At 35.0% G+C, this 15,000-nt stretch overlaps 1 long non-coding RNA gene across 1 annotated transcript in view; it reads right to left on the reverse strand.

Moving 5' to 3' along the window:
• Nucleotides 1-8,253: 8,253 nt before the first annotated feature.
• The window catches only part of LOC132758761 (uncharacterized), a 24,959-nt gene continuing 18,212 nt past the window's right edge, over nt 8,254-15,000 (reverse strand). The window contains exon 3 of the long non-coding RNA XR_009629624.1: nt 8,254-8,376. This is a non-coding gene — a long non-coding RNA (uncharacterized LOC132758761). The remainder of the gene's footprint in view (nt 8,377-15,000) is intronic.

The following is a 15,000-nucleotide window of genomic DNA, read 5'->3' on the forward strand; positions in this document are numbered from 1 at the left end:
ATTTTACATATATATATATACATGTATATATATATACATGTATATATGGTCATTTTAATGCACAAATCTGAGAAAATTCAGTAATTTAACCTTCAAGGTCAAGGGTCTTTAAAGAGCCCAAGTGTTTGATAAACACCAAGGTCATTGTCCTTAAGAAGTTCTGTTATAATATGAAGTTGATCCTCCCTTCAACAATAGCAAAGTTTACAGCCAGTTACAGCCAAAACAATGAAAATTCAATAACTTGACCTTCAAAGTCAAGGTCATTTATGAGTGAATGTCAGGTCTGTCTGGTTATTTTTAAGGGTTATCCTGAAGATTATTATGTTCAAGTTTGAAACAATCCATTCAAAAATAATAATGTTACAGAAGCCAATGCAATAGCCAAAAAAAATGAAAATTTCAATAAATTGACCCTTCAAAGTCAGTGAAGGTCAAGGTCTGTCCTGGTTATTTTAAGGGGATATCCTTGAAGATTATAATGTTTCAAGTTTGAAGACAATCTATTCAAAAATAACAAAGTTACAGCCAATAATAGCAAGAACAAGCAAAATTTGGACTTTTGACCTTGAAGGTCAATGTCATTTATGGATGAAGGTCAAGGTTAGTGTGGTCTACTGAAAGGTCTTGTCCCAAGGATTGTTGTGGCCAAGTATGAAGACAATATACCATGAACTAAAAAAGTTATGATCCAGGTACAAGTTTGTGGAGGGCAAAGGCAACGCCGCCGCCACGACTATCACAATACCTCTACTTTAAAAAAAAAAATTCGAGCTAAAAATACATTTTGATAGTGTTTACTCAGGGATTATCATGTTGGGGGCAGGATCTGACCCCAAGCATCTGTGGTTTATCATATTAAATACCCCCTTCTTAAAAACTTCTTTCTATTCACACGAGTGGCTCTATACACAGGTTTAATTGTAAAATTGAATCTTGTAAACATGTTATAAAAAAACAGAATGTTGTTTTGTTAAACACAAATGCCCCCGGCTCAGATTCTTGTCGTAAGTAGCAATATTTGCAAAAAATGTTTACCCATTCACTCTCAGTTATGGACAGAAAAATTGTCCCAAAAAATTGTAAACACCAAGTTATATAGCTTGACAAAGTCATGGCATTTCCGTAAATTGAGAAAAAATATAAGTTTGCCAAGTCAATTGCTCTCACTTGTGAAGTTGAAAAATATTCAACTTTCAATGCAAGTTATCTTCCTACCAAATATGAAAATACATCTGTCATTAAATAAAGGCTGTATGGGCAAAAGTGTAAAAATCTATTTTGAGCACTTGTGACCTTGACCAAACTGACCCCTAACTCTATCCAAAAGGAAAAATACCATGGAAGTTATCTTCCTACCAAATATGAATAACATCTGTCATTAAATAAAGGCTGTATGGGCTAAAGTGAAAAAAATCTATTTTTAGCACTGGTGACCCTTGACCAAACTGACCCCTTACTCCATCCAAAGGAAGAATATCATGCAAGTTATCTTCCTACCAAATATGAAATACATCTGTCAATAAATAAAAGCTGTACGGGAAAAAGTGTAAAAATCTATTTTTAGCACATGTGACCTTGACCCACTGATCCCTACCCCAATCAAAAGGATGAATACCATGTAAGTTATCTTCTTACCAAATATAAAATATATATGTCACTTAATAAAGGCTGTATGAGCAAATGTGTAAAATCTATTTTTAGCACAAGTGACCTTGACCCACTGATCCCTACCCCAATCAAAAGGATGAATACCATGCAAGTTATCTTCCTACCAAATATAAACAAGAGCCTGGTTGAACCGGGTGATGCTCCCCGAATAGGTTTTGGACACAGGAAGGTATACCTCTTGTTGTGTCAGAGTTATGACACAGACAAAGTTCAAAGTGTAAAAACAACCCAAATATTGTGCACAACACATTGTCTCAATATGGTGATCATTTTTGTGAAATAGTTGTAAAATCCGACTTCAAATAACGAAGTAATGCGCCAGACATGATTTTGCTGCAAGGTCATGCTGTGACCTTGACCTTCAAGGTAGGGACCCAAATGTTGCGCGCGACACGTCATCTCAATATGGTGATCATTTCTGTGAAAAAGTTTTAAAATACAACTTCAAATAACAAAGTAATGGGCGGGACACGATTTTGCTGCAAGGTCATGCTGTGACCTTGACCTTTAAGGTAGCGACCCAAATGTTGCGCGCGACACATCGTCTCAATATGGTGATCATTTCTGTGAATTATTTTTAAAATCCGACTATAAAAAATGAAGTTATGGACCGGACACGATTTTGCTGCAAGGTCATGCTGTGACCTTGACCTTAAAGGTAGCGACCCAAATGTTGCGCGCGACACATCATCCCAATTTGGTGATCATTTCTGTGAAATAGTTTTAAAATCCGATTTCAAATAACAAAGTTATGGGCCGGACACGAATTCGAGACGTACGTACGTACGTACCGACTGACGGACTGACGGACGGACAACCTGACGACTATATGCTCCCCCGAAAATTTTCGGGGAGCATAAAAATATCTGTCACTTAATAAAGGCTGTATGAGCAAATGTGTAAAAATCTATTTTTAGCACTGGTGACCTTGACCCAACTGACTCCAACAAATTTTATGTTTCTATCAATTATAAATAACATCTGTCCATAGAATAAGGTTAATACACCTGTAAAAATGTAAAAATCTATTTTTAACATTGGTGACCTTGACCCAAATGACCCCTTACTACACCCAAAAGAAGGAGGACCTCCCTTGGCATGTTTGTATTAAACTAAGACATTAAATAACAAGAGGGCCATGATGGCCCTGAAGTCGCTCACCTGTATATAGGCCCCCAGAGTGGGGCCAGTTTAAACCCCAGGACTTTTATTTGAACAAACTTTGTAGACACCCATTAGAAGATGTTTCATGCTAAACATCTAAGGTCTAGCTCGTTGAGTTTTTAAAAAAAAAGATTTTTTAAGTTTTAACTATACACACATAGTTAAAAGCAATGACACCCCGGGGCGGGGCCAGTTTTGTCCCAAGGGCTTTTATTTGAACAACTTTGAAGACACTCACTAGAAGATGTTTCTTGTTTAATATCTAAACTCTAGCTATTTGGTTTTTTTTTCAAAGAAGATTTTTCTAAGTTTTTGCTATACACATAAATAAAATCAATGACCCCCGGGGCGGGGCCAATTTTGACCCCAAGGGCTTTTATTTGAACAAACTTTGTAGACACTCACTAGAAGATGTTTCATGCTTAGTATCTAAACTCTAGCTATTTTGGTTTTTCAAAGAAGATTTTTTAAGTTTTTACTATATGCATATACGGTAAATCAATGACCACCGGGGCGGGGCCAATTTTGACTCCAGGGCTTTTATTTGAACAAACTTGATAGACACTCACTAGAAGATGTTTCATGCCAAATATCTAAGCTCTACCTATTTGGGGTTTTTTTAAGTTTTTTCTATTGGTTGCCAGAGTTCTGCATGGAATTAAATTCTTTGAACAATTTTTAAAGGTGACCACCAAAGGAACATTCATGTGAAGTTTGGATGAAATTGGCTCAGCGGTTTATGAGGAGATGTCATTTAAAGTAAAAGTTAACGGACGCCGGACGGCCGGACGGCGGACGAAAAGCGATCACAAAAGCTCACTCTGTCACTTTGTGACAGGTGAGCTAAAAAATAAAGGCTGTATGAGCAAAAAATGTTTATATTTATTTTTTAAACCAGTGACCTTGACCTTGACCCTAGAGTTACTTACTCCACAAAAAAATTAGAGGACCATCAAAGGTATCCACCTACTAAATATGAAAGATATCATTAAAGAAATTAAGCAATTAGGAGAAATTTAAGATAAATCCAACCTGCCGAAATAGGTTAACCAGACAAGGCCCTATTTTCAAAGTGATAAAAAGGGAAATAACAGGGAAATATGGATGACACAGTTATATAACTTGGCAATATCATGTACTTTGTATTGATAAGTAAGTGTGGAAATTATAAAGCCATTAGTATAGATAGAACTTAAGATATTTCCAACTTGCTGTTTTAGGTTAACGATTATTCATTTTCTAAATGCTGAAAAGGGCAATAACTTGGTAAATATGAAAGCCAGAGTTGTGTAACTTGCCCAGATCATGTACTTTGTATTGATTATTAAGTGTGTAAACTAAGAAGCCATTGGTACAGGTAGAACTTAAGAAAAATCCAACTTGCCGTTTTAGGTTAACCTCGTACGGACAGACGGACAGAGGGACGGTTCAATTGCTATATGCCCGGGGGCATAAAAAACAACAAACAAACAGCAGGAATCTCAGTAAGGTCAAAATTTCACGTTGCAGACTGTTTGACCAAAATTTTTCTGAGTCAAATCAGTTTTTTCTTGTGTTATTTTTCTACATGAATCATATTCATGTTTCAAAAATTACTGTTTGGGAAGTCATTTTGAGTAGATTTTCAAGTTTAAATTGATAATATTGTGAGGTTAGGTAATTTTTAAATTACGTAAGCCTCTTGCTTAGTTAACAAAATGATAAAGATGATTAAGTATTACTAGCACCATGGATAATTACCATAATTATTGTTCCATTTTCACTTACATTTATTGAGGTCAATATAATAATAATAATAACAAGAGCTGTCGGAAGGACAGCACGCTCGACTATTCTAAGTGCTTGATAGTAAAAGAGCCTTGATAATGTTAAATTTTTTAAGTTCACAAAAGGGCTAATTTTTATAAATTCATGTTATAGGCCTTAGAGAGAGTCTAATTATACAGTATTGGCTTGACTATTCGGAAGGTAATGTCACAAGGGTGTTTTATTGAATATAATAATACTAATTACCTATGAATACATAAATTTGACAGACAAGGTACAAAGGCTTGTTATTAAGATGTTTTATCAAGAAATCACTGCTTTATTATTATGAATGCATAAAATTGTCCCAAAAAAGGCACAAACTCTTCAGTAGTTATTGAGATAACAGCTTACAAACAAAACTTTACCATGAATTTCTAAGTTGAAAAAGTGGAGAAAAATCAGCCTAAATGCAAGATAGAATTATGGATCTTTGTCAGTGACCTACAATTATGACCCTAAATGCATATGTGAAGTTTTAAATAAATATCTTTAATAGTTATTGAGATATGTAAAACTTGCATGTAAACATTAACCAAGAGACTAAGTAGAAAAGGGGATATGAATCAGCCTTAATGCAAGATAGAGTTATGGAACTTGGTCAGTGACATACAATTATGACCCTCCAATTATGACCCTAAGTGCATGTGTAAAGTTTCAAGTAAATATCTTGGAATACCTTTTACCTTTAACCAAAATTACTAAGTTTCAAAGGGGCAAATAATTCTGCAAATATTGCAGGCAGAGTTATGCAATTATGCACACTGATGTACATTGTTACTACAAAAATGTGTTTTAAATTTCAATTGAATATCTCAAGCAATAATTGAGATATTTGACTTTACAAAAAAACTTTAACAAAAAAACTTTCTAAGTTCCAAAGGGGCATAATTCTGTCAATATTGTAGGCAGAGTTATCCCACTTGTCAATCTGATGTACCTTGTTACTATAAATAAGTATTGTAAGTTTCAATTGAATATCTAAGACTCAAGCAATAATTGAGATATTTGACTTTACAAAAAACTTAAACCAAAATTTCTAAGTTAAAAAGGGGCATAATTCTGTCAATATTGTAGGCAGAGTTATCCCACTTCTCAATCTGATGTACCTTGTTACTATAAATAAGTATTGTAAGTTTAAATTGAATATCTCAAGCAATAATTGAGATATTTGACTTTACAAAAAACTTTAACCAAAATTTCTAAGTTAAAAAGGGGCATAATTCTGTCAATATTGTAGGCAGAGTTATCCAACTTGTCTATCTGATGTACCTTGTTACTATAAATAAGTATTGTAAGTTTCAATTGAATATCTCAAGCAATAATTGAGATATTTGACTTTACAAAAAACTTTAACCAAAATTTCTAAGTTAAAAAGGGGCATAATTCTGTCAATATTGTAGGCAGAGTTATCAAACTTGGCAATCTGATGTACCTTGTTACTATAAATAAGTATTGTAAGTTTCAATTGAATATCTCAAGTAATAATTGAGATATTTGACTTTACAAAAAACTTTAACCAACGCAGACGCCGACGCGGACGCTGACGCCGACGCCGGGGCGACTACAATAGCTCTCATATTCTTCGAATAGTCGAGCTAATAATAATAATAAAGACTTTATTTAAAGAGGCAACATAGTTGGGCATGCCCAGTCTTCCCTATGAGCCTCTATCAAATATACAATGTACATAATATAAACATTTACAAACAAAAGGTATGATAAAACAACAACAAAATTACAAATACATTGTAGTTAAGAAACAAATAAAACGAAAATCTAGGGAAAAAACATTATCACATGTGTACATGTATAATTTTAGAAATCATAACACGGGAGGTGATATTTACATAAATACTGAATGTCATGCCTTAATACTTCACAAATAGTTAACAAAATACCTATTTTAATGAAGCACACCGATAATTGTATTCATCTTCACTTCTTTGTTATGAAATACGAGTTTATGTTACAAAATTTCTCAATTGTCTTGTACATGGCGGCCATTTTGTCATACTTTCGGTTAAGTTCTATTAATAATATCAACTCGAGGTCAGATTGATACAGATGTTTTCTGAGGCAAAGTTGTTGAATAGACTAATTGATATGCATTATTTATTGATTTGAATTGTATGTTTGTTCTAAGAATGAAATATTATTATATTATATTGTAATCTCAAACCACCCAATTTGCATACCAAATCCAAAATATTTTGGTACTCATTTGCGTATGCAAAGCTAATACCTGGTCTGGTCCAGCGTTCGTATCCCAAAACATAACTGCCCCTGTCCTTACTGTAGAATGGATGTACAAAATTTTGTCTCATCGAAATCTTTCATAAATTTCAATAAAAGTTTCATTCATTGAAAAAATTCATCTTGAAAAGGTATGTTGAAATATAAGATTTTTCCCGCAATCAGGAAGGATGTAAAAATAATATCTGTACTGTAAATTAAACTTTTATCGTAATCAGCTAATTTTTGTGAAAAAATACCTTTTTTGTTCACTTTCGTTTCTTTGTGAAATATTTTACTCAATAAAATGTGCAAGTCATTGTCAAGAACCAAAATATTTTACATTGTATTTTGGAAATTACACAGCTGTCTCCTTAATTAATGGAAGAATCCATTATTGAATAGGGAAATCAACTTCAATGTAGCTCTCAAATTTATGTTATTCTGATTGACTCTGTTTTGAATCACATTCACATTCAACAACCTTTTCATCTTTCTAATGCTTTAACAGAAAAATCTTCATAACAATGTCTGTTGAGACAAAAAATACAAGATACACTATCTCAATTTATCCCTGCAAAGAATGTCTATATAACCTTGCAATAAAAAACCCCTTTAACCCCCCAAAGAGAGACCAATTTTCAACTCTAGACCATAATTTGAATATACATTGTAGAAACCAACAAGCCAATGCCTTGTGAGAAATATCTAAGCTCTAGCCCTTACCATTTTGAAGTAGTGTTTTCATTTAGTTGCCATAGCAACTAAAGTTTAGCATGGAATGGAATTCTTTGAACAATCTGGATAGAGCTTCATACAAAGAGTATTCCTGCCAAGTTTCATTAACATTGCCCTTGTGGTATCATAGATGATGTCGTTTGAATAAAATGTGGACGGACACAGGACGCAAATGATGGGCCATCCTAATAGCTCACCTGCACTATGTGCAAGGTGAGCTAATAAGGAAAATCAATGACCCTCTGAGGGGGCAAATTTTGACACCAGGGCTTTGTAGAGTTTCATGAGATAATGCTACACACAAATATCTAAGCCTTGCACTTTCAGAGAAATTTTTTCAAGATTTCATTTCAAAAATTCTTTTTTAGCCTTCTGTCCCAGATGTTCATTTTAACAATTTAAGTAGAGCTTCATGCTAGGAACATCCCAGGAAAATTTCATCAAATTTGGCCCAGTGGTTTCTGAAAAGAAGTCGTTTCTATAAAAAGTTGATGAAGAAAGCACACGCTGATGGACAATGGACGCTAGACAAATTGCGATCACAAAAGCTAAAACGTTGAAAGTTTTCAATAAAAAGTTCTAGCTTGTTCTAATGAATTTCTTATGTAAACAAATTTTATTTTTCAAATAAGTCAAAGTGATAAGTATAAGTACTTACAAAAAGCAGTTGTTGTGGAATTTGTTGTAGCTAGCTAGAGTGATGAGACCACCCCAACATGGTGAAAGAGAGAAAAATATCTGGATTGCTGCATCACCCCATACCTGAAAATAATAGGCAACAACCAAATTTGTTGAATTAATATCGCCTGTTGAATGATTTGATATTAAAGTGAAACAAGAGCGCCATGATGGCCCTAGATCACTCCCCCCTGACCCATCAACCGCATCCAAGCAATGTCTCAGACAAGCATCCTGGCCAAGTTTGATGACAATTGAGTAAAAAATGTGACCTCTAGTGTGTTAAAAAGTTTTTTCCATATTTGGGCAATATGACCTAGTTTTTGACCGGAGATGACCCGTATTCAAACTTGACCTTAAAGTCATCAAAACAACCTTCCTGACCGATTTCCAGGAAATTTGGATCAAAACTGCAGCACCAGAGGGTTAACAAGCTTTTTCTATTTTCAGCTCCTGTGACCTAGTTTTAGGCTGGAGATGACCCATCTTCAAACTTGACCTAGAAATCATCAAAACAACCTTCTTGACAAATTTCCAGAATACTTGGATCAAAACTGCAGCCACTAGTGTTAACAAACTTTTTCTATTTTTAGCTCCTGTGACCAAGTTTTTGACCGGACATGACCTATATTCTAACTTCACCTAAAAACATCAAAACAACCTTTCTCACCAATTTCCAGGAAATTTGGATCAAAACTTCAGCCACTAGAGTGTTAACAAGCTTTTTCTATTTTTAGCCCCTGTGACCTAGTTTATGACTAGAGAAGACCCATCTTCGAACTTGACCCAGAAATAATCAAAACAATCTTCCTGACAAATTTCTAGAATATTTGGATAAAAACTGCAGCCACTAGTGTTAACAAGATTTTTCTATTTTTAGCTCCTGTTACCTAGTTTTTGACCGGAGTTAACACATATTCCTACTTGACCAAGAAATCATCAAAACAACATTCCTGACAAATTTCAAGAAGATTTCAATCAAAACTGCAGCCACTAGTGTTAACAAGATTTTTCTATTTTTAGCTCCAGTGACCTTGTTTTTGACCGGAGAGGACCTCTATTTTAACTTCAAAACGACCTACCTGACAAATTTCCAGAATATTTGGATCAAAACTGCAGCAACTAGAGTTTTAAAAAGCTTTTTCTATTTTTAGCTCCTGTGACCTAGTTTATGACCAGAGAAGACCCATCTTCGAACTTGACCTAGAAATCATCGAAACAATCTTCCTGACAAATTGGCAGAATATTTGGATAAAAATTGCAGTCACTAGAGTGTTAACAAGATTTTTCTATTTTTAGCTCCAGTGACCTTGTTTTTGACCGGAGATGACCTATATTCTAACTTCAAAACAACTTATCAGACAAATTTCCAGGATATTTGGATCAAAACTGCAGCCACTAGTGTTAACAAGCTTTTTCTTTTTTAACTCCTGTGACCTTGTTTTTGACCGGAGATGACCCATCTTCGAACTTCACCTAGAAATCATCGAAACAACCTACCTGACAAATTTCAAGAATATTTGGATCAAAACTGCAGCCACTAAAGTGTTAACAAGTTTTTTTCTATTTTTAGCTCCTGTGACCTAATTTTTGACCGGAGATTACCTATATTTGAACTTCACCTAGAAATCATCAAAACAACCTTTCTGACCAATTTCCAGGAAATTTGGAAAAAAACTTCAGCCACTAGAGTGTTAACAAGCTAAATTTTTAAGCTCCTGTTAAAAACACCTAGTTTATGACCTTCAAACCTGACCCAGAAATCATCAAAACAATCTTCCTGATGAATTTACAGAATTTGGATAAAAACTGCAGCCATTAGAGTGTTAACAAGATTTTTTCCTTTTTTTTAGCTCCTGTGACCTAGTTTTTGACCCAAGATAACCCATCTCCGAACTTGATCTATATTGCATTGAGACAAACATTCTGACAAAGTTTGATGACGATTCAATCAAAACTGTGACTGCTAGACTGTTAACAACCCAATTGTTGACGACGAATGACGACGCACACCGGACATAGCCCCATCACTATACCTCACCTTGAACACTTCGTGGTCAGGTGAGCTAACAAGAGGTTGGTGATGGTTCTTATATTGCTCACCTGATTATTGAGGCTCTTAATGATAACGAACAATTAATATTGTTAATTATGAATGAAAAGCAGATATAATGACATAATCGTATACTCATATCATAACGTTCATAAAACTTGTCCTAGAAGTCATAGAAGCAACCTTTCTGACCAATTTCCATTATATCTGGAATGAAAATATTACCTCTTGAGTGTAAACAAGGCTTTTTCATATTTTGGCTGTGTACCTAGTATTGACACCAGATAGACCATACTTACTTTTGAGCTAGTTAACATCTAAACAAGGCAGTCTGAAGAACAGCTAAATCCCCTTCCACAAGGGACATAAATGTGTACTTCTTGACCTTTACCAACCACAACCTTGATATTGTGCATGCATATCATAAGCATATTTGCTCATCATAAAAGTCTATTTCTGTTATTGACCCATTATATTCCACATTCATAAAGATACCTTTGTAGATTCTCTTATTTTGTTTGAATTTTTAGGTCAAGGTCTTGGTAATTATGGGTAATTTTACACTTCATAATTTATATTGACAAGTTTCTTAAATATTTGGTTATATCATGCTTTAGGCAAAACTAGAACTATCACTTAATGTGATTAATACCCCCACAAGACTGCTTCAGAAATGAGGAAGTTACTAGTAACAAAATAGCTTGCAAAAGAACTGAAATTGAGTTATGGTTGTGGGCAATTAAAGATAGTTGTGGTTCTTGTATGTTGCAATTCCTTTCAATGTCAATTGGCCATTGATGAAGTTTCATTACATTACTCTGTAATAAGTCCAAAAAGAGTTTGACCATACATGTCATAATGTCCAGGATGTCCGGGAAAGTCCCGGAAATGAGGTATCTGTCCCAGAGATGATTTATGTCCCTGTAAAAAAATAATTTAAAATAATCTACTTTGTAGCCAGAAATTTAAATTTTTCAAAAATCTAATTGTCAAGTTCTTCTAAACTATTCTAGAACGTTATAAAAGAACAATTAAACTTCATCACTTATATCTATGTGCCCCTTCCAATAAACAATTATTGGCAATAATTTTAATCAATTAAAAGATTAATTTTTTACCCTCTGTGGCTTCCTGAGTGGAGGTGTCATACACTGTAATTAACAACTGGCCAGTATAAATTTAATCCGCCTGCAGGCAGTGGTCAAACACCGTGAAAATTACCGCTAAATATGAGGTGATGAAATCTACAGGATTCAGGTAAACGGCATGGCTAATTGTCCTTAATTAACATGGCTTTATTCTATTCTCTGACTGATTGAATTTACAATGCCTAAATACTTAAGAAAAGATAGAAAAACTGTTAAAATTATTGACATTTTGTATTGTTTATGGTGTCATTAATTTGCAAGTAGTAAGTACCGGTTATATAGGTTGTATGCCACTATGTAAGTTAAAAAAAAATACATTTGCTGATCAATGCCCCACCTCCAAATGAAAAGTGTCCCGTAAATGAGTCTAAAAATAACTAGAACTATCACTAAATGTGATTAATACCCCCACAAGTCTGCTTCGGAAATGAGGATGTTACTAGTAACAGAATACCTTGAAAAAGAATTGAAACATAGAGTTATGGTTGTGGGCAATTAAAGATAATTGTGGTTCATGTATGTTGCATTTCCTTTCAATGTGGTTGGCCATTGATGAAGTTTAATTGAATTACTCTGTAATAAGTCCAGAAAGACAAAGAAAAAGAACAAAGGGCAATAACTCTATAAATACTGAAGATAGAGTTATAGTTCTTGTGCACTGCACTTCCTCTTATTGTGCTTGACCATTGTATGAAGTTGTTTTGGATTCCAACCAGTACGTTTTAAGTTATGCTCCGGACAAGGAAAAGTATCAAAGGGCAGTAACTCTGTATTTTGTCAAAATGGAGTTATGGCTCTTGTGCACTGCACTTCCTTTTAATGTCCTTGACAACTGTATGAAGTTGTACTGAATTCCAAACAGTAGTTTTCAAGTTATGCTCTAGACGAGGAAAAGTAACAAAGGGCAATAACTCTGTAATTAGTCAAGATGAAGTTATGGTTCTTGTGCACTGCACTTCCCCTTATTGTGCTTGACCATTGAATGAAGTTGTTTTGAATTCCAAACTGTAGTTTTCAAGTCATGCTCTGGACAAGGAAAAGTAACAAAGGGCAGTAACTCTGTAATTAGTCAAGATGGAGTTATGGTTCTTATGCACTGCACTTCCTCTCAATGTGCTTGACCATTGTATGAAGTTATAATGAATTCCAACAATAAGTTTTCCAGTTATGGTCCGGACAAAAGAAAGCAATGGAAAAGTAACAAAGGGCAATAACTCTGTAATTAGTCAAGATGGAGTTATGGTTCTTGTGCACTGCACTTCCCCTTATTGTGCTTGACCATTGTATGAAGTTGTTTTGAATTCCAACCAGTAGTTTTAAAGTCATGCTCTGGACAAGGAAAAGAAACAAAGGGCAGTAACTCTGTAATAAGTCAAAATGGAGTTATGGTTCTTGTGCACTGCACTTCCTCTCAATGTGCTGGACCATTGTATGAAGTTATAATGAATTCCAACAATTAGTCTTCAAGTTATGGTCCGGACAAAAGAAAGCAATGGAAAAGTAATAAAGGGCAATAACTCTGTAATTACTTTAGATAGAGTTATGGTTCTTATGCACTGCACTTCCTCTCAATGTGCTTGACCATTGTATGTAGTTATATTGAATTCCAACCATTAGTCTTCAAGTTATGGTCCGGACAAAAAAAAGAAGGCAATGGAAAAGCAACAAAGGGCAATAACTCTGTAATTACTTTAGATAGAGTTATGGTTCTTGTGCACTGCACTTCCCCTTATTGTGTTTGACAATTGTATGAAGTTGTTTTGAATTCCAACCAATAGTTTTCAAGTTATGCCATGGACAAGGAAAAGTAACAAAGGGCAATAACTCTGTAATTAGTCAAGATAGAGTTATGTTTCTTTCGCACTGCACTTCCTCTCAATGTGCTTGACCATTGTATGTAGTTATATTGAATTCCAACCATTAGTCTTCAAGTTATGCTCCGGACAAGGAAAATGCAACGGACAAAAAAAAAAGCAATGGAAAGGCAACAAAGGGCAATAACTCTGTAATTACTTTAGATAGAGTTATGGTTCTTGTGCACTGCACTTCCCCTTATTGTGTTTGACAATTGTATGAAGTTGTTTTGAATTCCAACCAGTAGTTTTCAAGTTATGCCCCGGACAAGGAAAAGTAACAAAGGGCAATAACTCTGTAATTAGTCATGATAGAGTTATGGTTCTTGTGCACTGCACTTCCTCTCAATGTGCTTGACCATTGTATGTAGTTATATTGAATTCCAACCATTAGTTTTCAAGTTATGCTCCGGACAAGGAAAATGCAACGGACGTCTGGACCGACCGACCGACCGACCGCCCGACCAACCGACCGACCGACCGACCACCGGGTGACTCCTATATACCCCCCCAAACTTCGTTTTTGGGGGTATAATGACTTGTATGTGCTTGACCCTTGAATGAAGTTTCATTGAATTCTAAACATTAGTTTTCAAGTTATCCACCTGACAAGGAAAAGAAACAAAGGGCAATAACTCTACAAATACTGAAGATGGAGTTATGCTTATTGTACACTGCACTTCTTCTCATTGCACTTGACCATTGTATGAAGTTGTATTGAATTCCAACTATTAGTTTTCAAGTTATGCACTGGACAAAAAAAGTAACCAAGGGCAATAACTGTAATTAGTCCAAATGGAGTTATGGTTCTTGTGCACTGCACTTCATTTCAACGCCCTTGACCATTGTATGAAGTTTCTTTGAGTTTCAACCATTAATTTTCAAGTAATGCACTGGACAATAAAAAGTAACAAAGGGCAAAATCTCTGCAACTAGTCAAGAAAGAGTTTTGGTTTCTGTGCACTGCACTTTCTCTCGATATACTTGACCATTGTATGAAATTTTATTGAATTCCAACAACTCGTTTTCAAGTTATGCTCTGGACAAAAAAGCAATGGAAAAGTAACAAAGGGCAATAACTCTATAATTACTCCGGACAGAGTTATGGTTCTTGTGCACTGCACTCCCTCTTATTGTGCTTGACCATTGTATGAAGTTGTTTTCAATTCCAACCATTTATTTTCAAGTTATGCACTGGACAAGAAAAAGTATCAAAGGGCAACAACTCTGTAATTTGTCAAGATGGAGTTATGGTTCTTGTGCACTGCATTTTCTCTCAATGTGCTTGACCTTTGTGTGAAGTTGTAATGAATTCCATCTCGTGGTTTTAAAGTTATGCTCTGGACAAGAAACAAGAGCGATCAGTGATCACATGTGTCGCCTCATGATGGCCAATTTCATGTTGGGACAAGTTTTGTGACAGACGGACAGACAGACGGACAGTGCACAACTAGACTTGGTACTGATCATTCCTGTAAAGTTTGGATAAAATTGCACCAATAGTTTATAAGGAGTAGTCCGGACAAACTTTTGTGTATCTGGCAACACACAGAAAAAAACACCTTTTTATCAAAGGGCCATAACTCGGCCAAAAATCATTCAACCGGAAAACCCGTGCAATATGCCCAAGGACTTGAGCTACAGATCAATCCAG

This window comes from Ruditapes philippinarum, unplaced genomic scaffold (genome assembly GCF_026571515.1).
Source record: "Ruditapes philippinarum isolate M1 unplaced genomic scaffold, ASM2657151v2 ctg7097_1_1_1_1, whole genome shotgun sequence".
NCBI classification, from domain to species: domain Eukaryota; kingdom Metazoa; phylum Mollusca; class Bivalvia; order Venerida; family Veneridae; genus Ruditapes; species Ruditapes philippinarum.